This window comes from Ictidomys tridecemlineatus, chromosome 12 (genome assembly GCF_052094955.1).
Source record: "Ictidomys tridecemlineatus isolate mIctTri1 chromosome 12, mIctTri1.hap1, whole genome shotgun sequence".
NCBI lineage: Eukaryota > Metazoa > Chordata > Mammalia > Rodentia > Sciuridae > Ictidomys > Ictidomys tridecemlineatus.
In genome coordinates, this window is record NC_135488.1 from 106,027,066 (window position 1) to 106,051,131 (window position 24,066).

At 53.1% G+C, this 24,066-nt stretch overlaps 1 protein-coding gene and 1 long non-coding RNA gene across 8 annotated transcripts in view; one reads left to right on the forward strand and one right to left on the reverse strand.

Annotated features, from left to right (window-relative positions):
* Hs1bp3 (HCLS1 binding protein 3) overlaps positions 1 to 24,066 on the forward strand; it is a 96,386-nt gene that overhangs the window by 52,548 nt on the left and 19,772 nt on the right. For both annotated transcript variants that reach the window (XR_013429197.1, XR_013429198.1), the window contains exon 8: positions 416 to 22,594. The gene's annotated coding sequence lies outside the window, so the exon portion shown is untranslated. The remainder of the gene's footprint in view (positions 1 to 415; positions 22,595 to 24,066) is intronic.
* The window catches only part of LOC144369440 (uncharacterized), a 53,431-nt gene continuing 30,921 nt past the window's right edge, over positions 1,557 to 24,066 (reverse strand). For all 6 annotated transcript variants that reach the window (XR_013429204.1, XR_013429203.1, XR_013429201.1 and 3 more), the window contains 2 exons: positions 2,096 to 2,250; positions 1,557 to 1,812 (listed from right to left, as the gene is read on the reverse strand). This is a non-coding gene — a long non-coding RNA (uncharacterized LOC144369440). The remainder of the gene's footprint in view (positions 1,813 to 2,095; positions 2,251 to 24,066) is intronic.

Genomic DNA, 24,066 nt, shown 5'->3' on the forward strand with positions numbered 1-24,066 from the left:
TTTTGGGTTTGGTGGTTGTCCACCTGCCAAAACTTTATGTTTTTATTGTCAAAGTGATTGGTCAATGGCTTTGTGACGTGTCTGTGACTTACAAAGTCCTTCCTGAGAGATGGCTTCCTAACTGGGTTTAGAGATTGCCTTTTCCTCTTCTTGGGATCTCTATTTTTGGTAAATTTTGAACAAACATCCTTTTCCCAAATACCATTTTCCCCGGGAACATCTGGAATGCTGGAATGTGTTTGCCCTGTCCCTCCTCCCCAGAGGTTGGTGTGGGGTGGGAAGAGGCATTTCCACTGGGATGCTCTCTGGCAGGGAAACTGGCGGGAGTGGGGAAGTGAGATTCAGAAATGGCTCTTTCTGAAGCTCCAAGACAGCCATGGTCTGTTCTGAAAGATGTCTATCTTTCCCACCAAAGAAATGAAGAAATCATCCAAGGTCTCTTCCCGGTGATGTGTCTGCATGATGAAGAACACCTGTCTATGGCCCAGATCAGCTCAAAAGGCAAGCTATCCTGCTCCGTGATAGGAGGACATACTCTGGGGCCTGTGGATTTAGCCATAATCATCTCTGCTGTTCCCCCACCCCTGGGAAGCCAATCCCTTGGAGTCCAGACAGCTTTCCATCTCTCCGTTCCAGCAGAGCGCTGACGGCAGTGCACTGACCCCATGTCACACAGTTGGGATCTCTGAGTTCTAACCCCAGTCCTGCCTCCTCCCAGCTGCCTGACCTGGAGGAGTTTCCTGTGTGTGAAAGGAAGACCCTAACACCCATATTGCAGGACAGTGTGGGGATCAGATAATGACACCCTGTGCCATGCCTGGCACAGAGTAGGAGCACAGTTCTTCTGCATCGCATGATAATGCTGTTGCTGCTGACGCACAAACCATCGTTGCACACACTGTCCCTCGGAAAAGGAAAAAGGCAAAGATGGCCACGGGGTGGGGCTAGGGAAAGAGCTAACAACAGGACTTTGTTATTTTTCTGGTATTTAGGGATTCCAAGTTCTTGGTTCTTCAAAGCATCAGTAAAGGGTCTTAGGTCGGGAAGTGTGGTTTTGTGGTTAGCAAAGGAGCATTGGAGTCAAGAGCTGAGATCCTGACAGTTTCTAGATCTGCCACTTGTCATTGTGTGACCATGGTCAAGCTACTTCTCTAAGCTACATTTCTTTCTTTCTTTCTTTTTTAAAAATTTTTTAATTTTTTTTTGTACCAGGGATTGAACCCAGGGGCACTCAACCACTGAGCCACATCCCCAGACCTTTATATTTTTTTATTTTGAGATGGGGTGTTGCTAAGTTGCTTAGGGCCTTACTAAATCATTGAGGCTCACTTTGAACTTATAATCCTCCTTGCCTCAGCCTCCCGAGTTGCTGGGCTTACAGGCATATAGCACTGCACTGGGCTTAAACTGCATTTCTTTATAGTAAAATGGGGTTACTAAAAGCGCCTCTTTTGAAGGGCAGTGTTGGGCCTAAAAATGAAACAATTTAAGAACGCCTACTATTAGGACCAAAAGTGGAAAGAGTACAGAAACAGACCAAGGAGAGGACCAACCTCAACAGACCAAACAAACTTTATTGAGCCTTGAAGAGGGGCGCAAAGCCGACCTGAGCAATCAGGAGGGAAGGGCACATGGTGACAGAGAGCAAGGGTTTTTTGTAGGCAACTTAAGAGGAGGTGGGTACAAAGAGCTAGTTTCAAAGAAAACACACTGATGGTCAATCTGACTTGAGCAACAGTTTTTCTGTCCAGGAATAGGCCTCAGGGTGTGGGCAAGGGTGGTCCAGGGTGGGTCAGGGAAGAATCAAGCCACCTATAAAGTTAAGGCAAATATAGAATTACCTTCCAGAGTGGGACACTTTGGGGAGGGAAAGGAGGCTATTGAAAAGTTGCCCCAGTAACCCAGGATTGTCACAGCCAGCCAGGGCATATTGCCATCCTGTGTGAAGGGCCCAGTGCAGGGCCTGCCCCTGAATATGGTCTTAGTGGTAGCAGCCAAGTGTGGGGCTTTCTCTTCAACAGAGTGGCCCATGCTGGACATAAATAAGAACTGTGGAGAGAGCCCTGAGCAGGGTGGAGTGGGGTGCTCAACTCACAGTTATTCTCAGAGGGGGATGGGGAGCCACCAGGACCTCAACAACCTGCGTCCTCTGGGAGGTTGTCTTCTGTGTCAGGAAGTAAAGATGGAGCAACCTCCTTCCCAGGGCACTGCAGGGAGGCCCTCTTGGATTGGCCTCTGTCCATTTTCCTCCTGTGGGAGCAAATTAAACCCAGTTCCCCAAAATGCAAAGCCTCTGTTCCAGCTTGGATCAGGCCTTCCCTCCCAGCAGCATCTCGGTGGCTCCAGAGGTCACAGCCTAGGTCTTCTCCTCCTTGACAGGGCCCTAGCCCTTGGCTTGGGGCCAGCCAGACATGGAGTGAAGGGCTGCTTGTGCGGTCCCTCCTGGACCCTAGCTTCCCTCTAGCCCCGTAGCATAAACACATTCCTGAGGCCCAAACAAGAACCAGGCATGACTCAGGCCTCAGGAATGTGTAACTGGATCCGCTCTTCTGGGGGAGAATTCCTCACCCAAGGTGAGCAGCCATCTGGCCAGGCCCAGAAGCCAGAAGGGGGGCCTCTGCTTCTCCAAGGAGCATCAGGTGACTGGACAGGTTCCAAGGGGAAATCCCCCTTCCACTGCCACCTCTCTGCCCCCCTGCAGCCCTCCAGAGGCTTCGTGGTATTGTGGGGAAGGTGGAGCCAGAGCAGAGGGAGTATGCTAACCCCATTCCAAGTTCAGGTTCAGTGCTTAGAGAGAGTGGAGCAGGCAGGCTGACTCAGCAGGAACAGAGGCCAGGAGCAAATGAGGGTAGACATCCATACTCCAGTTTTCCCAGCAGCCCCGAGCATGGGTAGAGAAGGGATGCCCCTGGATCTGGGACTGAGAGGGCAGTGCGGCCTGCCTGGCCCAGGGAGTATTGGTCCTCTGACCTCCCAACACAGCCATCGAGAGGCTGCATCTCCAGGTTACCCAGGCCCCACCTGGCCCACACGATGCCAAGGGTTCTCTGGGGACAGAGCTCTGTCCTTGTTCAGTGCCAACAATCATTTTAATAGGGAATCTTGGGTTTAATAGGGATTTATAGATAGGAATTTTTGTGTAGATCCCGATTTAATAGGGATTCATAGAAGTCCCCCATTTGATGGCTCTGAGAGTGGCCGTATTGCTGGAGGGTCAAAGATTAATGAGGCCCGAGTCTATAAGCCAAATACGACACAAATCAGAAAGACAAAGTAATGGGACCTCAGCAGACACTTTGCGTGGCTTGGTGGAGGGACTTAGGTCTGGGACTAGACTAGACACGGTCACTAGCCATCACCATCTAGAGGACAGTGTGCAGGTGTGGTGCTGACCAAGTGCTAAGAGTGACCTGCCTTCCTTCAGGTGGGCCAGGGAGATTGCAAACCTGACAGTGTGGTCCACGGAGCAGTGCGGAGCCCTAGGGGTTGTGATGGGGGCCACACGGGAGGCCCAGTATCTGAACACCCTTCCTGTGCTGGAGAACCCCCAGGGAAGGGGAGAGCCCACCTCCTCCCACCATGGGAGACCACATGGGGCTAATCCTTCTCCCAGCTCCTGGGCCAGAGTGACATTGTTAGTGAGGCTTGGCCAGTGGGCCCTTCCCCCCAGGACTGCAAACCTGCAGGGATGAGGCAAGGCTTCAGAAGGGGCACTGAGGACTGTCAGGCTGAAGGACTCCAGCTGTGTCCATCCATAGGTGGCAGGTCCTGGCATAGTTTCCCCTAGTGAGATCCAGTTATGCTCCCTCCCCAAGATCTTACTAGTTCCCAGCCTGGTCCTCCAGCCTGATAACCCAGTGAGCCCTTGATTGGTCCCTACAACAACCCTTTTCCACATGAGTTGGCCAAAGCTGGTTCCTGTGGGTGGCACTGAAGGTGCAATACCATGGGATAGCATGTGCCCAGGCTCAGGTGTGACTAGTGGGCTCAGGACAGCTCAGAGGGGTTATCAATGGAGTCAGACCCTTCTATGGCATGTGCGTACTCTGGAATCCCTGCTTGCTTCGGGCACTGAGCAGAGGCTGGAGTAACTGAGGATCTTGGTTCTGAGCGGAGGAGCTTGTCTCAGAGCTCTCAGGTGAGGCTGGGGGTAACAGGTGTGCCGTGGGAGCAGGGCCTGGGAGTAGCCTAGGGCAGGACTCCTCCTTGGCCTGGTCAGAGCAGCAGCTTTGCCGGCTTTGGAGGTCCTGACCCTGCTGAGAGGTTGTCTGCCTGGACCTGAGTTCCTTGGGTGGGAAGAAGCCCAGTACAGCAGGCACTTGTCCACATGTGACAGATCTCCCTGAAGCAGAATGCACTGAGCCCAGTGGGCTGAGGTCACGTCTGCACGTGACAATCTTCTCACTGTCCTTTGGTAGGGACATATGGTGCTGTCCTTCTGCCCTCAACAAGAAGGGGTGGTGGCAAGGAGGTGGGCAGAGGAAGGGCCTAGAGTGAAAGGAGCCGACAGGTGTGGGGAGACGTGGACCCTCTCAGCTGGAAGTGAGAAAATCTAATGACCCTCCCAGGATCTGCCACCCTCCACCCCTCACTTACCCTGGCAGCCTGAGAGCCAGTCCTTCCCCAGGACCTCTCTTTCCCTCTGTTCCTTATCACCCAGCTCCATCCAAGCTAGCTGTTGGTTCAGAGCTCCCGTTCCCTGATGGAGAAAGCTGTCTCTCTCGAGGCTCCCTGGGCTGCTGGACACTCCATCTCCCCTCAACAGAATGGTGGCCTTCACCTTCCAGAAGGTGTCAGGCAGTGTTCCTGCCCCGTGACTCCCAGCCCTGGTGTTCATACCCCGACCAAGTCCTCCTTTTGGATGGGGATGCACAGAACATGTTTATAGCCAACAAAGAAGGGCAAAGGTAAAGGAATTTTACAGGTAAGTAGGGCTCTGAATCAGCTGGGTTTGAGTTAACCAAAATAGGTTGTTCTCTGGGTCCTGGCTCAGTCATGTGAAAACCCTTGCAGGAGGGGCAGCCCTTCCTGAGTAGAGAACATCTCCACACAGGTTTGATGAAGCAAGCAGCCACCTTCAAGAGGCCTAGCTAGTGAGGAGCCACAGGCAGCCAAAGGGACTCTAAGGCAGCCTCTGGCAAAAAACTAGGGACCTCTATCTTATCACTGCAAGGAAACGTGTGAGTGTGGATGCAGATTCTTCCCCAGCTGAGCCTCCTGATGAGATTGAGCCATGCATACCTTGATGACAGTCTTGTGAGACCCTAGCACAGGGTCCAGGTAAACTGTGCCCAGACTCCTAATCCGCAGAAATGGGAATCAAAAAGGGTTACTGTCCTAGCCTGCTAACTTTGTGGTGATCTGTTATGCAACAATAGATTCTATTACAGGCAGGGAGTTGGGAGGCTTCAAGATGTCAGGCTGGAGCTTGGAGACGGCACAGGTGTCTTGCTTCGTCCAGAGTCTGAGTCCTAAACCGCCCCCCCCCAACCTCACCTGAAGCCTCTAATAGGCCAGAATCAGCAGCTAGACAGTGGGTAGGTCCTAGGCTGGGGTTGGAGCTAGTCTGGAGATGAGGGTCTTTCCTGGGACCTGGTTGGCTAAAGATAATCTGAAAACTAGGAAGGGTGTGACTAGAAGTGTGTGCCTGCCCGTGCATCCGTGTGGGACATTCACCTGAGGCATCCTGGGGCCTGATCCCATTTCCTCAGAGTGAGCCCGGCATGGGTGGGTTCCTGCTCACAAGGGCTGTGCATACTGAATTCATCTTTTGACTTTTAACAAAAACTTCTGGCTTGCTCGGCTTGCTGGCCCCTTGCCTGCTGGGTGTCTTCTTCCAGTCCCTAATCGTTCCTTTAACCTCCACATCCTTGTCAGTGTTTGATGTCATCTGACCTGGTAATTTTTGCCATTTACCTGGGTGTGAAACAGGATCTCAGTGTTTTAATTTATATTTTTCCAGTAACTATTAACGTTGGCCGCCTGTTGGTGACCTTGTTCATCATTTGGTTTCCCTTTCTGTGAACCCTTTTCAAAACCTCTCTTCTCCACTTCCTTTCTCTCCTGGAGATTTCTCAGGGCTTCCAGCTGGTTTGAAGGCCAGGGACAGCCTCTCAGCCCTCGCCTAATTCCCATATCTCTGTTCAGCGGGGGCCACCAGGCTCTGGGCCTTCTGCACCAGCCCTGTCCCCTTAATGCTGAGTCCCCCAGAGTGGCCAAATTCTGAGAAGGGTGGTGGGGATGAGTTCAGGGTGTTCATACCCTAGGTAAGTGCAATGGTAGAAAGACCCCCAGCTAGCTTTTCTATTGAATCAAAACTTTTTTCCTTATTTTTGAAAGCCAGTAGGGAGAGAGGGGAGAGGGGAAGGAAGACCATGTGCACAGCCTTTGTGGACGCAGCCTGAGCTGGGTACTTTATGTGCCTAGCCTCAGGTCATTCTGACAGGAGCCTTGTCTTTTTAAAATTATTTTCTCCGTTGGAAAGATGGAACACACAGGAATCAAAGAGTCTTGGAAATTAAACCATAACCCAGAACCTGATCCTCGGCCTCCCAGGCCGGGTCCTGGTCCTATATTGGGGGAAGGGTTCCCTATTAGACTTGTGGGTGAGCCACTGAATAGTGATTTTCCTCCCATTGCAGGGCCCAGGCAGGCTGGTGGACCCCACCTCCCAGAAAGAGCACAGTGACAGAGAATTAGGAAAAAACCACAAATGACCCCATTGAGTCTGCTGTGTGCCCTAGGGGCTTCCGGAGCAAACAATGTGTCTGTTGTCTCCTCAGGACCGGAAGCCCCCCGCCCCCCAGGGCCCTCCGATGAGTCATGCAGGATATCTCCTGCGCTGGGCTTTGTTGTGCCCGACAATCTCTCAGCCCAGCCTGAAATGGCAGATGATCTCATCGGGCAGGATCTGGGGAAGCCCTGTCACTTTAGCCCCAGGGAAGCTCACCGCCCACAAACAGCCCAGACACTGGAGGCCCGGCCTGGAGAGAGTTCCTGGAGGCAGTGGGTAGGCGCTGGGCAGCTCCCCTGCTCCTCAGCCAGCCCGTGCAGAGCCAGCCAGGAGGAAGAGTCCAGGGAAAGCCCCGCTTTGTTCTCTCAGGACACCGCGCGTGTCTGGTGGCCGCCCACCCTCAGCTGCGTCCTGTGGAGTTTCCTGGCTTCCAGAGAAGCCCCCCATGAATACATTGGGAGTCTAAGGAAGGCTGACCTGACACTGGCAGGAAGCCGGGGGCTGGTACAGCTGCCAAACCTGACTATCTGGGAAGCTGGGAGGGAACACACCAGACTTTCCGCATGACAGCCTTCAGAGGACTTCAGAAATAGAAATTGAGGAATGCTGAAGCGATTTGTATTCTTGGAACCTGGATATTACTATTGTGTGCTGTTGAATGTGTATCTCACTGTCTGATACAGACCCGTGCTCTGGGTCCCAGCCTGACGCCTACTGACCATGACCATGAACAAGGTACTTTTCCTTCCCAAGCCTCGGTTTCCTCCTCTGACAAACGGTGGCAGTGGAGCTGCTCAGACAGCTGTCATCAGCACGTGTGCGACTGCACAGGCCCAGCACCCAGGTCATGGCCAGCAGGAAACATGGCCTCCCCTCTTCTCTTCGCTCCCCAGAGCTTTGAAGAGGCTCTAGATTGGGCATCTGTTCCTCACCTCTCTGAGGTCATGGCCTGAATCCCTTCCTTGGGAACACCCACCTTTCCTCAGCACCTGCTAGAGCCTCTGGGAAAGAACCGCCCTAGTTGTCACAGTGCCAAGGATGGTGTCATCGACCGGGCTAGGGCTCTACATCTGTTGGTTACCATGGTGAGTGACTGCTCAGAGGCCAGATCAGAGAAAATCACTGTAGAGAGAGGAAGTCCAGATCCTCAAGGCCCAGGCAACAGGTGTGGGGATCTCCCCAAGTCCCCTCCTGTGCAGACTGGGTCTTCTTAGAGCAGGGCTGGAGCCACAGAGGAGCTTCGGGTAAGACACCAGGCCCTAGTCAAGAGACGCCGTTCTTATCCCTGCCCTGGGCAGCCCTCCTGAGCCCCACTTCTGAAGCACAGTGACATGAGCCTTCTTCCTACACCTTTGCCAGGGAGCAACAAGTTACCTGTAGGGAAGTGACACACCTCTGAGTGTTCCCTACCAGAGCTTTCCAGCCTACTGGATCATCATGAGACATCAGACACATTACTGCAGCTTTTGCAAGCCCCTGGTCACCCCTGACCACATTACCCAGCTGTGAAGGGAGCTGAAGAGTCACCCTGGAGATGTTGGAAGAGGCCACTTTGGGCAGGCTCAGACAGGTGGGTCTGTCTTTGCAGGTGGTTCTGACACATCTATATATTGTAGAGCTGTATGAGACAGTGCCTGGGAGCCCAGCTCTCACCTGGCCAGTGCCAGAGAGTGCTGCTTGACAATGCCCCCTCATACTACAATCTTCTGTCTACCTGAAGGAGTAGCTGCTCTAAGAACATGATCTAGCCCAAGGTTCAAAATTGTGGTCATTTCTGCTTAGGCACGCTTATGGTTTAGATACAAGGTGTCCCCCAGAAGTTCATGTGTGACAATGCAAGAATGTTCAGCAGTGAAATGATTGGGTTCTGAGAGCCTTTACCTAATTATTGGATTATTTCACTGATATGGATTTATTGGGTAGGCAGGTAGGGTGTGACATGCCTTTGGGGTTTATATTTTGTTCCTGGTAAGTGAGCTCTCTCTGCTTCCTGGTTGTCATGAACTGAGCTGCTTCCCTCTGCCACACCTTTCTGCCATCATCTTGGGCCCAGAGCTATACAGTTAGTTAACCCTGAATTGAACCTCTGAAACTGAACCAGAATAAGCTTTCTTCCTCTAAGTTGCTCTTGTCGATCCTTTGGACATAGAAAAAAAATCTGTCTAAAACAGGCACCAAGGTCTTAGCTGATAGCCTCTGTTTACCTCCACGTTCTACCGCACTCTACTTCCCAGTCTGCCCCAGCCACAGAGCAGCACCCTTATATTCCCTAGTGGGCCGCGCTTTGAATCTCCTCCCATGCCTCCTAGGGCTGAGAGATGTTCTTCTCACACCTGAGTCAGAGCTGTATCAGAGGCAGGTTCATTCAAGCCACTGACAGGCCAAGTAAATGCAAGGAGGCTGGAAGGTTGCATGGATCCAACCTTCTTTTGGGGAGAACACGGAACGTGGTTCAAAGGAAGTTTTGGATGAGCCACTTGGGGAGGAGTGGAGACCCCCAGGAATCATGCTTGCTCCTGACCCATGGTTGGTGGTCTCCTAAGAAGACCCAGCCTGCAAGCTTTAGTCTTTCCAAGAGGCTGTGCCCATCAAAAGGGTCCTCCTTTTCTCCCCTCTCCCCACTTAGCTCACAGAGGCCCCTGCATACGTGAATCCTGAATTGATGGTGAAAGAATATCAGTTTGCCACGTCCTCCATTCATAATCTCCCTGAGCCACCCCACGTCTCAGTCCAGGGCCAATGGCAAACACTCCTGGCCTTGCAAACTCAGCTCAAGTGGCTCTTCCTCTGGGAAGCTCAGCATAAAATCAGTGCCAAACACAAGGACTGCTTCTCATTCTTTCTCCACACTTATGGCAATGCCTGGCCTGCTGTAGGTGTGGAGTGTTTAAGAAATGGCGGAAGCTCCCTGACCCTCCCCTCTGTGCAGCTGTGAACACCCCCGCATCACCCTCTTTCTGGGCTGACAGTGAACACCTGCTGCATGCAGAGAAAAAGGTACCTGATGTCATTCCAGGTGTCTGGCGCGGGGATCCTCCCTCTTCCTGCACAGAGGTGCTTACCCACCCTGGGCCTGTGGCTATCCTGGCCCCTGAGCTCTCAGCACATCACCAGCTCGCTGCAGGTCAGGCAGCAGGGCCACCCTCACTGTGGTCACCCAGGTCCAAATCCAGCTTCCTATGATCTCTCCTCAGGGCCCCTGGCCTCCCTGTAGCCTCCTGACAGCCAGCCCCTGGAGCAGCCAGAGGAAGAGCCCCTGAGCCCAGCTTTCCTCCTGACACGACTCAGCCTTCCAGGCACAACAGCAGGTGCACCCCTCCCTGCTGCCTGCCTGGAGGGCCTCTGGGACCTGGTCCCAGCTGGCCTCTCTGTCACCTACCCTCCTGTGAGCCTACTCGCCATATTCCCTCTCCCTCCCTGGCAGGCCCACGACAGCCTTCGGTGGTCTCCAAGGCCCAGCTCTGCCCTCAACTACTCCATTGCTTCCCTTTCTGGCCCTCGCAGCCCCGTGAGCTCACTCTCATCCACACATTCCCTGTGGACTGATTATTCCAGAGTTAGACTCTTTGGAGCTTTGGTCTACTTCCCATAATTATGAGCACCTACTGTATGCAGAGCACTCATCTCAAACAGACCTTCAGAGTCAGATCAGCCATGGCCTGCTTGGACGTGGGCTCCAGGTGTTAGGTCCTCTGGGATTGGTGTTGCCACAGGGCTGAGGACCTTTGGGGACACTTATGTGATGTGTGAATCCAGCTCAGGCCTTCCCTCTAGAGTGGTCAGACCTAGAACTAGAGCCTCATTCCAGAGGTCCCAAGAAAATTTCTAGGGAATTCCCAGGAACCATCCATCTTGGACATCCACCTGGAAAAAAATCCATTGGTGGGAATTCTATTCCCTATCATTTGTTTCCCTCTGACTGAAAGAATATGACCAGTTGTCCTCTGATTCTTAGTAAGCAACCTTGTTGTTATGGTGAACAGAAACTGAAACTCCAGCCTGGAACGTCCTGCTGCTGATAAACATTGTTTCCCTTAAGTGGAGCAAGACCCAAGAAACTGGAGACTCACCACTACCCCTCAACTTGCACCTCACTTGCACAATAAAAGCCCCCAGCTGGCGGCAGGAGTCCCACTCACAATGAAGACACCACTCAAGTCCTCTCTCCCCTGCAGAACTCCCCAGGCCAGCAATGTCGCAGGCACACTGATGCTCAGATGGTCTGTCCCCACTTTAGAAAGGTCAGGGAGCTAGAACATGGTGGAGCTGGGTGTGCCAACTCGGCCCTATCCCGATGTCAACAGCCTCTAGAATCAGGTGGAGGTCTCAGGGTGGCCTCAGGTCAGTGGACAGACAGGGCTGCCTAGCATGGAAGGCATGACTTGAGTGACAGGAGGGTTGTTCTGGGAAGGCTTCTCAGAGGGAAATTCCAGTTGGTTCTCTGAGGACAGAAAAAGAAGAGGAACTTCCAGGGTGGAGAATTCAGGTGCAAGAAGTCACGTGAGCAGAGGTTGCGTGGAGAATGGCTCATGTGGAGGAAGATGGGGAAGGGATGGGTTTCAGTTCCACTCCTCAGTCTCCTTACCCCACAGCTGCCAGGAGGCCCTTGTGTATTCCCCTTCGTGAACAGTTACCCCTTTAAAAGAACCTCCCCCCTGTGTGTGTGTATCAGGGCTCACACTACTCACACCTTCATTTGATTTCTCAGCCACACGTGTTCTTCCTGGTTGGAGTGACCAAAGGGAGAGAGTGGCCCTGAGGATACACAGGAGTCATGGGTAGTGCTGCCCAGGCCCCATGTGGAAAAGCCCAGCCCCAAGGACCAGGCCTGTGGATCAGCAAGGCACACCTGGAGAGCAGAGGAGGCGGAGTCTCACCTGGGCTTCCTCCTGGGGCACTGCCCTCACCTGGTGCTACAGTGGGTCTGAGCACCCTTTGGGAGCCTGCAAAGTGGGAGCCAAGCTATTGAAGCCAAACAGCATGTTGGGGCTCAGAGATGGAGGAGGAGGCAGCCAATGCTTACTGGTCTCATCTGGCTTTAAGAGTCAGCTGACGGGTTTCAATAAGCCCAGATGGCTCTAAGGCTAGGGATCCTGGGCTCAGGGGTGGATACGGATGTTTCTGGGCTTCATGCCCCTCAGCACTCCCACTGCAGCTATCGCACCAATTCAGGTACACATCCCACCAGGCCCCTTGACCCCTGGAACGTGGCTTCTGTCTCTAGCTCAGCAAATGCCTCCCTTAGGGGTGGGAATAGCAGCAGAACCAATAGCCCTCAGGACCCCTTGTTCTGAAAGCTCCAGAGAAACCAAAACAAACTCCCAGCCAGAATGTGAGACGAGTGGGGAGAGCAGGAGAGGCCCGGGCTTTGTCTTAGATCCAGACGTTTACATTTTCCACATTAATGAGCTGGGAAATGGCTCTTTTAATGCCAATAATAACAACTACTATCCCCTCTGTGTTCTCATTTGATCCTGGCAAACACTAAGTGAGGCCACTATTATAATCCCTGTTGTCAAGATGAGGGGATTGAGGTTCACAAAGGACCTATAGTTCCCCAAGGTCCCAGGTTAGTTCACACCTGAGCTGAGACTTGAACCCAGTGTCACCGCTTCTTTCCCAGTTTGTTGGTAGAGCATTGTGTGCCCATTCAGGGATAGGGTTTCTGGTTCACTTGAGCCTCCCAGCATGGACACAGCCAGATAAGGAAGCAGACTCTTGTGAGGTGGCCAGAAGGTCAGCCTGGCTCAGCACTGCCTTTCTTAGCAGTGCTGAGTGAAAGTCACCTGCCAGCCAACAAGGCTAGCCAAGTCATCAGTCCAGGCTGACCCCATGCCCTGGGATACAGTCTCTGTCTTCCCTGGCCTGTGGCATTTGTTTTTTCCCTCTGATCCCTTGGCCCTCTGGGGCCTGGCAATAAGTTCTCCCTCGCTTCCTCTGAGGCCAGTTTGCCAAGCCCAGGCCCTTTGAAACTGCAGAAATGGGGCAGCCCCATATCATCCGCTTGCAGAAAATTAGCCAGGGACTAGATCTCCTGGAACACTAGGATTTTTAGTCTGATATCTTTAACAGAAAAAGAAAACACTGGATTCAGAAATAGTGGTTTTGCAAATGCATCTATTTCCAACGCTCACTGCCGGACAACTAGAGCTTGCTCTCTGAGGATGGCCAGGTGGTCAGCGGAATTCTACCAGGTTCACTTGAGTCTTGGGACCTTAAGTTTTGCATCATGAAGCTGCGTGTTACCGCACTTCCATCTGGCAGATGGCCTCGCCACCGCAAGGCACTCAGAAGTCAGGAGCAGGAGACACCAACAGAAGTGCAATTAATCAGAGCAATTGCTTTCCCTGCTGTGAACATGCCACTTCCCGGGGTGTGGAGGGCAACCCACGGAAGGACCTGCCTTTGCGTCGCTGCAGCATTCAAAACCACGTCAAATATGCAACATGCTTTCATTTTTGACATGGGTCTCCCTGAAAACTGCTGCAGCCACAAGCCAGCCAATGTGCAGGGCAGCAAAGTCCCTGGCTCTCCTGGCCCGGGTGGGGACGGGTGGGGACGAGTGTTGTGCTTCACCAGAAGCCAAAGGTTCCCTCCAAATCAATACAATGAAAGCTTCTGACGGAGACTGGCTGGAATCCCGGCTTTGCTAATTGTTATTTTTATGGGAAAATTACTTGTTTTTGTTCCTTGTGAACCAGAAGAAGGAAAACAACTTAAGGTGGTTACTGAACGGGAAAGGAAAGCCCACTAGCTCCCTAGGGAGATGACACTGGAGAGCTGTGGATTTGGTGGGACTGGGGGAAACAAAGGCCCAGGGGCTGGTCTACCTACCCTATGCTGGTACTTGCTTGGGAAATTCTGAATCTTGGGTTTCAGTGCACAAACTGGTGATTTAAAACCTGCTGAATTATGTGAGTTTGGGGATTAAACGAGTCAGGGGCTAGGGGATCTCCCTGGGAGGAACAAGTTATAAAGAATCCCAAGGTGTGAGGGTGGGAGCAGGTGATCAGGAGGAGAGGGTCCTTTGTGGGAAGGATAAGGCTGGTGCCTCCCCTGGAAGCCAGAGAACCAGGCAGATCCTGAACAGCTGGGTCTCTTGCTGTGGGACCCAGGGCCTGAGGAGCAGCCCTGAGGCCAGGGGAAGTTGCCCTCAAGGTTCCCCCTACCCCAGGGGTCTGGGTTCCCCTCTGCTCCCCACAGTTTTGGCCAGGCCTTGGGAGAGAGGGCCCTGATGGCCCATTTCAGCTCTGGGCTAGGAGGAGGCTATTTGCATTTCCCCCTTCACCCAACTCAGCAGCAGAGAGGCTTTGGCATGGGTTGGTGGGAATGGGGCTTCCTTCTGCTTACCAGTTGGGGAAAAAGGGAATAGAGGAAGGGCTGGTCCCTCCTTGAATAGGGGTGAGCCCCTGAGAAGAGGGAACTGCTGGGACCTCTGCAGGCCACACCTGTGTTCCTTACTTACAGCTCGAATTACCATGAATTTGGCAGTGTAAACAGCAGATGATTCCTTTCTCCTGGTTCTGGAGGCCTGGGTGCAACATCAAGGTGCTGGCAGGGTCCTGCTTCCTCAGCAAGCTCTAGGGGAATCCCTCCTTACCTGTCTACCTTCTGGCAGCCCCCACATTCCTGGGCTTTGGCAGCATCACTCCATCTACCTGGCTTCACACGGCCTTCTTGCCTCTGGGTGTCAAATCTCCATCTTCCTTCTCTAAAAAAGATACTAGTCATTGGGTTTGGGGCACCCTAAATTCAGGATGGTCTCATCTCAAGATCCTTTACTTAATTACACTTGTATTGCTGGGCATGGTAGTGCACACTTGTAAACCCAGTGGCTCAGGAGGCTGAGGCAGGAGGGTCATGAGTTCAAAGCCAACCTCAGCAACTTAGCAAGGCTGTAAGCAAATTAGCAAGACCCTGTTTCTAAATAAAATATCAAACAGGCTGGGGATGTGGCTTAGGGGTTAAGCACCCCTGAGTCCAATCCCTGGTACCAAAAAAAAAAAAAAAAATTACACTTGCAATGACTTTATTTCAGAAAATGTCATACCCCCAAGTGCTAGGGGTTAAGACTTGAGCATGTCTTTTGGGGGAGACACGATTCAACCCCCTATAGTAACATTTAGAGATTCCAGGGATTTAGACCCAATTTCTTTGGGGCATTTCATTCTCTGCCTACCATATCTCCTATGTTTTCATGGCCACCAGTGGGCTCTGGCCCCAGAGACTACAGATTCCTGAACTGGACTAGATGACAGGCAAGATACCCAGCCCTCTTTGCTCCATTGGAACCTGGCAGGCGTAGGACTGCAGCCCTAGATCCTTGGCTGCCTGTGTCTGTCCACACAGTCCTGGGCAGGTAGACAGGACCATCTGGGGCTGGTCCCAGGGGCTGAAGCTCCCTGCTGGAAACAGGACGATGGAGCCTGTGAAGATTATAATGATTACTGCTACTGATTGAAGCTCTTGTATGTTCTCCATACTTTTCTTCATGATTCCACTAAATACTAACAATCATTCTGACCATTTTATAGACAAAAATACTGAGGGTGGTAAGCTTTTATAACCTGACGCACATGTCACAGTTTATAAGTGGTAGAACCAAAGTGATAACCTGGGTTGCTTACAGGACATGGTCAGCATCTCTCCTTGGCAAACTAGGATCCTGAATCGCAGGCACAGGGTAGAGTGGCAGTTAGGGAGAGAGTCCCAACCTCAGGGCTGCACCCAGGCCTGAGTCAGGGGTCTTCATGGTCCCAAGGCTCATGTTATGGATGGTGGTGGCATTGGTGGTGCAGGTTCTGGTGGGAACAGAGAAGTGGCCCCAACCTGGAAATCCTGGTGTTCCGAACAGACAGAGCCAGATTGGGAGCTGACGGTTGACCAGGGCCAGAGGACTGCTTCCCAGGCCAGCTCTCCCCAATGCTGGCTGTCTCCTTCCAGGAAGGGCTTTGGGACTGAGCAGCCCTGGACACGGCAAGAAACCAGAAACCCAGGGCTCAGACCCTGTCCTGGCTTTATCGGTCCTGTGACTTTCGAAAATGGTTCAACCTCTCTGAACCTGGAGTCCCGGGAAGCAAGATGAGGCGAGTCGGGTAGGCGGGCGGGGGCTGAGAATGGGTCAGGGGTCTCTGGTCCCGTCCTCCCCGGAAGCTCTGGTCTGCTGGACGGGAGCAGACAGAACTAAACAGACCTGATCCAGATTTGCCCAGGCCTCCCAGCACTGGGGAAGTGGCGGGCTCCATTTCAGGCTCTTGGATTGACGCCTCCTCTTGGTGTGGGGACCCAGGAGCATCCAGCATTCGCTGCCCCAATGGCTCCAAAGAGAGGCTCCCTGCAGGAGTCCTGGTGCTCCTTCTTCCCAGGGAAGGAGCTCAGAGGTGATGCGGGCGGCTGGGGGCCCTGCAGGGTCCTGGAGGGCCCGAGGGGAACAAGCAGGAGGGAAGGTGGCTCTTCTCTACTGGCTTCTCCCCTCAGGAGGAGGGGGGTCTGGGGGCTCCCAGGACTGTTTTTCTAATCTGTGGCGCCAGCCCCTGTTTGGCAAATGACCCTTCAGGGAACCAGGGCAATAAAGCTGGAATGTCTCGGGCACAGGAAAAAGGACACAAAGGCAACAGTGTAGGGAGGGTTCTGCAGGAAGAGATGGGAACCCGGGTCCTGGGCTGCTGGGAAGGTCACAGGCTCCAGGAAGCACGCGGTGACCCTGGGGCTCAGGCAGTCGGGGGTGGGGGGGCGTCTCTTATGGCAGACTCCAGAGCCTGGCTGAAGCCCACTCCCCAGCCTGGACCTGGGTGGGAAGACACAGACAGAATGAGGGAGAGGAAGACCTGGTCAAAGGGGTGCAGCCTAAGGAAGGGGGTGCAGGGGTAGCGTCTCTCCTGGCTTCAGGCCAGAGGAGTCAGGGAAGAGGTGACTCCAGAGTCAGGCCTTGGCTTTCATCTTCCTTTTCTAAGGGCAAAGTCAATTCAGGCCATGTGTCACCCTGCTTGAAGGAAACCACGGGGAGGGGACTCGGGGCATGACCCAGAAGCGAAGCCCTCCCCACTGTCCTCCCTGTGTGGCCTTCCCCAGGTCCCCTCCTCTCTCACCTTGAGTCCCTGCCATCCTCTCCAGGCCTCCTGTGGCTTCTCAGGGTCCTTAGTAAGATCAAGCTCCTAGGTGGTCTTTGAAGCCCCCTCATGATCCGGCCCCTGCTGTGCTCCCACCCCCAGACTTAACTCCCACACTTCTCGGTCCCAGAGAGCCACTTGCTTCTGACCTCAGGCCCTGCCCATTTTGCTCTCTTTTCTGAAACACCACTTCCTCTCTTCTTCCCTAGCAGGACCGTACCTGGCCCCTGGGATTACGGTACCCACAACACCCTCCGCCACAGTTCTGGAAACACTGCAAGCGATTAGACATGTCCCATCTCTCTCTCACCATCCCAAGCAGCCTGGGAAATGATAGAGCCTCCGCTGTGTCCTCCCACACCCAGGACCAAGTTCAGCCATGCTGAGGGCAGGTGCCCAGGTGCCCAAGTGCCCAGAAAGCATTTGACAGAGAGTGAGGTGGAGAGCTCAAGTTCAGCTACCTGGGGGTGAACTTTGGAAGGCTGAGAAATGGAAGGGATGGGAAAGTGCAGACCCCTAGGGTGAAGGTATAATGCTTTAGATTGGAAGTGGGGCTCTAGGTTCTGGTGTCTCTGACTAAAAAGAAGGAGAAAACGGCTTTCTCAAATATTACCATGTGAAGCAGGTGCTGGGGTGAGAGAAGCCAGTTCAGGAAGAACTTGTGGCCAGGGAGACTGCTGTGGAAGTGATTTAGGTGGAGTCCAAAGACAGAAAACGTTTGGCTTCCCTGCTTCAGGTAGAGCCCAGAGCCACTACCATTAATGACCCGGTGGAGGGTGCTGATAAGGGACAGAGAGATGGCACCACCTGTCTACTTTCCTGAAAGTAGAGGGGCCGGGTGATGGAGGGACGAGCAAGGTTAAGGGAGTGGGTAGGGTTTGGGCCTCTGGCTGCTCTACAGCTCAGATGGAATCCTGGCTGTGGCTTGAGGTCTCTAAAACCCAACTCCAAGGGCACAGGCAGAGTTGGGCCAGTGGCTGAGATCTCCCTGGGGTCAATGGAGTTGGGGATTGGAGCCAGAGATCAGGACCCAGTGGGACTTGATGCCAGGAACAGCATGCCCAGGGGCCACTGCTGGACTTGAGAACAGTATTGCCAAGTAAAATACAGATTAAATCTGAAGTTCAGAGAAACAAATTTTTTTTTTTTATAATTCTAACTATGTCCCAAAAATTGCATGGAAATACTTTTAGACTAAATAAATAAAAAGTATTTGTTGTTTATCTGAAACTCAAATTTAGTGGCGTGTCCTGTCTTTTTTATTTGCCATATCTGGCCACTTCAGTTAGGTGTCAGCCACATCTGTGGGGCCCTGTGGCCCACAAACTCAATTCCAGTAAAACAGCCCTAAAGCAAACAAACCCCCCGCAGCTTGCACAGAAAACAAAACACGCAACTTCCCGAGAACACGTTATTGTCTGAAGGTGGAAGTCTGTGATTTCTGAAGGAAAAAACAGTCTTCTTCTGAGGAAGAGTGAGTCACAGGCATGCTGAACATGTTTCTCTGGCTTTTGAGAGTGGGCTGATCTCTGCCCAAAGGCCACCATCAACCCTGCAGCCCGTGCCACTCCTGGCTACCAGCCTGTCTGGGACCTGATGTCAGCCTCCGACTCCACTGGGGGCCTCAAGTTGCAGGCCAGACTGTGGGTCAGGCCTTAGAGAAGCCAGGCCAGCCCCTGGGTCCCCGGGCAACTCTGAGCCAGAGACGGAGAAGGGGCTTCTGGATCCCCAGGGAAGTCCCAACCCTGAGCTTGGGGCTCAGAGTGGGGAGATTATAGTGAGGTGACCCGCACCCCAACAGGGTAGGTTCCTACCCAAGAGGTGTGAGCTGCCTGGGAAAATAAAAAATCTGAAATAATCAGCAAGAAATAAAGACAGAGCCAGAAATTACATTCCAAGAGGAGCGCCTGGTGGGTCTTCCAGTCCTGAGAGGGGCTGGAACTGAACAACTGAGAAAGGTCCCCATTTTTCATTCAAGGGGGAGTACACCAAGGCAGGGATAAGGTCTCAGCGGGAGGAGTCTTGGTGGGGTGCTTGCTTCTGGGTGTGGCGGGGGTCTTGCAGTAAACAGGTTGATTGGCATTTTGGCAAGCCACAGCCATGTCTGAGAGGCTGTGTGGCTCTGGTGGGTCACCCCATCTCTGGAACTGAAACTATGCTAGAACTTCAGTGGGAGCTAGAAGAGGGTGCCACCTGGATTGGGTGTTCTCAAACTAGTCGATTCCGACTGGGAGTTCCCGAAACCAGGCTTCCCTGCCTAATGGCTTCCACATCGCTCAGTTTACCCACGGCTCAGTTCACATGGGTCATGGATGGCTTCCGGCAGGAGATACCACCTTGGTCTGCCTGTCTCCCACCACACGGGAGTTCTTTGAGTCTCTGTGTCCCAGGCTCTCCCTCCTGCTGAGCACAGGGCCCTACCTGTCCTGGTGAGTGGCAAGGGATGTGGCCAGACAGCTGTGCAGCCCCAGGTCCGGCTCCTGCAGACGAGCTGCTGCTCAGAACAAGCAGAGGTGTGACACCTAACTGAAGCGTCCAGAAATAGCAAATAAAAAATATAGGACACGCCACCAAATTTGAGTTTCAGATAAACAACAAAGACTTTTTATTTACTTAGTCTAAAAGTATTTCCATTCAATTGTGGGGACATAGTTAGAATTATAAGTTTTTTGTTTGTTTCTCTGAACTTCAGAGACACAGGTGGCAGGGCCGTGGTTGGTCCAGGGGCCTCCTACCTGGACTCAGACTCCTTCCTCCACCCCTTGTCTTGTGCCCATGTGGGAGTAGAGGGTCCTGTTGAAGTTCCCAAGTCTGCTGCTGTCACTCCTTTACTCAAAACCCTGTGGTGACTGTGACTCGCCAGAGTGAACGCTGATGCCCAGCAAAGGCCACTTGGCCCTCGATGCCCGCCTGACTTAGGCACCTAGGACTGACCCCTCCCTCGCTGGCTCTGCTGGCCTTGCTGGTCCCTGAACAAGCAGGACTGTGGTCTGCTGTTCCTCTTTCCTAGGATTCTCTTCCCTCCATAGGCACAGCTAAGGCTCACCACCTTACCCTCAAGTGCCTGTTCCCCTGACCGCAGCCACCCCACCCCCACACAACCTTCCTTCCTCCTGATGCCCCTCATCTGCTGAGATCTCCGTAGGCTTCAGGCTGATGGTCTGTCGTCTCCCGCTGGAATGGGCTTCACATCTGTTTTGCCCACACACAAGTCCCCTCCCAGCTCCTGGGACAGTGTGGCACCCAGCAGGAGGGAGGGGCCCTGAGGCACCAGCAAGCTCAGGTCTGGAGGAGAATCAGGGAGGAAACTGCCTTTCCACGTGAATGCCAGGGAGCCCCCGTGGCCTGGCACCTAGGGTGGGCCTGGCACTGATGCACGGGCTGGTGGGGCAGAGTGGGGGCTCGCTGAGCAAGCGACCGTCAGCAGGAGCTCCCTCTTTCGCTTTCGGTGGGTCCCACTGGAATGGAAGGGACACTGGGGGTCCTCAGGAGGCAGGAATCCAGCCAATCCCAGGGACTGGGGTGGCAGAGCAGGATCACAGGTCAGGGAGTGACCTTCTAGGCTGGGGTCAGTCTTCCGGGTACAAAGGCAGCCTCTCCTCTGTCTGTAGAGCCCTGAGGCTGTCTGGCCCCACAACATTCCAGACATTCTTTGGGGTCCTGGAGGCTGAGGGCTATGTCTGGGGAGGAGGGCTTTGTGCAGGAGAGGAAGTATCCAACTGACCCGGACCCCTTTGTTCAGCTGCCAGCACCTCCAGCGCCTTCCTCCTGTCTGGCCTGACTGACCAGCCAGGGCCAGGCTAGGGGTGGGGGCAGGACAGGATCCCTGGGGCCTGTGGCCCCTGCTGCCTGCAGGCACAGAGCCCTTGGACTCCCACAGCCCTGTGGGGCCTGACTGGGGAGGTCCAGTGGGATCTGAGTTTTAGAGCAAGACTGACGTACCCCAAGCTTCTACCCCTCATCTCACAAGTAGCACCTTAAATGGGACGTGGCTAGCCTGTGGGAAGAGCTAGAACCCAGTCAGTCAGCACCCATGTCGGTTTAAGTACCAGCACTGCCACTTGCTAAGGATGTGACCATCTCCCGGTGATGCTGACTCTCCTATCTTGGTTTTGTCATTGTCACATACTCACCAGATCTTGTTAGTGAGAGACTAAAAGAGGGTTATGTGCTGGGGACCAGGACATGCACATGGTCTAGGGACAGCTCTGAACAGCATCTGTCTGCCCCTGCAAGGCCCCTCCCCACAGTTATTGGTCCTGATGGAATGAGCCTTCCTGCCGCACATCACACCCTGACCCAAGGGCACCCAAGAGGCCCCCTCTCCAGTAGGCACACGGGACACATGAATTCCACAGTCGAGAGATTCCGAGAAGGGAATGGAGTGGATGGAGAGGGGATCCCTGTTCTTTGGAGCTCACAGGGTAGGAGGCATCAAGGAGAGCCCTGGGCAGAGAAAGGAAGGCAAGGGAAGGGAGAAGGAAAGGAGGGGAGGGAAAGGAAGCTGGGAGCAGCCCGCAGGCCTCATGGCTGCATGTGGCCACAGTGCAGGGAAAGTGCAGGGTTGGTGGGAGTGAGCGCCCCAGCACTCAGCCAGGGGCCAGGCAGAGCTGGTGACTGCAGCCAGGAACTGCAGGGGGCCCCTGTGCTAGGAAACAGGCCCTGTGCAGCTGTGGGGGTTCAGAGCTCCTGCAGGGCGATGCGAGCTCCCCTTCTGGCTTGTGGCCTGCAGCAAGGCCTGCAGACCCTTCATCAGTCCAGTGGGATGGCCACAGCCATGGCACCAAGTGGCAGTGGGTATGAAGCAGCCAGCAGGAGGCTCTCACCAATAAATAGTGAGACACGTTGCTTCTTTCTCCCAAGAAGCCTGGTCCACAAGGCAGAGCATTCCAGGTCCAGCCCTGGCTCTGCTGCGGGGTTCCCAGCAGGCCTCTGGCTGTTTCTGGCCTGTCCTTTGTCCTTTTATATCCTGAGAGGAGTGATGAAGCCCTCCTTATTCTGACCTACTTGCTGACTTTGGCTTGTCCCTGAGAGTTTTGCTCCATGCCAACAGAGCAGGGCCAGAGGTCCCACGTTTATCTCCCAGCTGATATTAGATGTGCACAGCTGCTGGACATGTTGGACTGTCCCCTGGAACACGGCTAGCCTGCCTGGGAGGGTCGGGTACCACTGCCCCCACTCTAAGTGGGCCCTAGGCTACAGGTGCCTGCCAGGGTCAAGCTGGAGACGGGGCCTCTTGGGTGCCCTTGGGTCAGGGTGTGATGTGTGGCAGGGAGACTCATTCCATCAGACCAATAACTGTGGGGAAGGAGCCTGCAGGGGCAGAGGGATGGTGCTAGAGCTATCCCTAGACCATGTGGCAAGTGGATGGAGAGGCTGGAAGCAAAAGCCTTGGAAATGTCTGGTCAGTCTAGGGAAGGAGCCCTTGCCACAAGGGCAAGAGCGGGCTCAGGCCAGGGGATTCAGGCACAGATAGAATGAGCCACAGGTGAGTGCAGTATTTGAGGCCACCAATGCTCAGAATCCTGGGTGTGGCACTGAGTTTAGGCCAGCCCTGCTGGGGGCCCATGGTCTCGGGTCTTGCCCTCATTTATTGACAGGAGAGGCCTGCTGCTGCCAGGAAGTGAGCCCTGTCTGTCTGTCTGTGGAAGTGAGCCCTGTCTGTCTGTCTGTCTGTCTGCAGTTCTGCATCTTTCCACAGAGAAAGCCAGGCCTGCCACTGGGAGAAAGGGACGTGACGCACCACCTGAAGGTGAGCTTGAGCTGGGGTTGGGTTTCTGCTAATGACCCTTTCCTCTTCCTGAGCCCCAAAGAGCATAATGGTGCCCTGACAAAAGTGGCGTGTAGCTCCACCTCTCTGCATGAGGAAAGCTAGTTTGGACACAGGGGGACATCTTCCAGAAATACAAATAAGATTGCAGAAAACTGCTTGTCAGAAATCCTTCAATCAAAACCCGGGGCCGGTGGCAAAAAAATCTGGTCTCCTAAATGCAAATTAAAATCACAATGAAATATCATCACTCCAGTCAAAATGGCAATTATCAAGAATATTAGTAACAATGAATATTGGCGAGGATGTGGGGAAAGAGGTATATTCATACTCTGCTGGTGGGATTGCAAATTGGTGCAACCACTCTAGAAAGCAGAATGGAGGTTCCTCAGAAAACTTGGAATGGAACCACCATTTGACCCAGTTATCCCACTCCTTGGAATATACCCATAGGACTTAAAATCAGTGTACTACAATTATACACCCACATCAATGTTTATAGAAGCTCAACTCACAATAGCAAAGCTATGGAACCAACCTAGGTGCCCATCAACAGATGAATAGATAAAGAAAATGTGGTATATATACACAATAGAGCATTACTCAGCCATAAAGAATAATGAAATTATGGTATTTGCTGCTAAATGGATGGAACTGGAGATTATCATACTAAGTGAAATAAACCAGACCCACAAAACCAAAGGCTGAATATTCTCTCTAATATGTGGATGCTAACCCACAATGGGGCCAGAGAATAGAAGTTCATTGTAGTTAGACAAAGTGGAATGAAGGGAAGGGAGAGGGGATAGGATTTGGAAAGACAATAGAATGAATCAGACATAACTTTCCTATGTTAATATATGAATACACCACCAATAAAACTCCACATCATGTACAAACAACCACAAGAATCGGATCCTAATTAAAATAAGTATATTCTCTGTATATGTAATATGTCAAAATATACTCTACTATCATGTATATCTAAAAAAAAATTAAAGATAAAAATATCTTATCTCTTTACTGGGGGATACAAGCAAACGTGTATGAGTGGAGGGTATAAACATGCTTGAGATCCAACCTGCTTGGGTCCAAATCTTAACCTCAACACCCACCTCCTGGGGCTTGGGGTCACCTGCTGAAGGGCATAGGAACATTTCCATGGGAGTTCCCAGGTGTGCACACATCCTTGCACACACATACACACAAACGTCAGGGATGAAAGGGGCAGCCTGGTTGCCCCTGTTCATCTCCTCAGCTTTTGAAAAATCGCTCCAGTCACCAGCCAGCTGAACCTTACCCAGACTCATGGACGGGCACTTGGAGTAAAGTGGAGCAGGCAGAAGAGGGAGTCAGGCGGTGCCTCCAGGCCCCATGCACTAGGTAACTGCCACTCGGATGGATCTAGGATGAGGAGAACCAGTGAGGAGGCAAGGAGCGGGTGACAGGGCTTG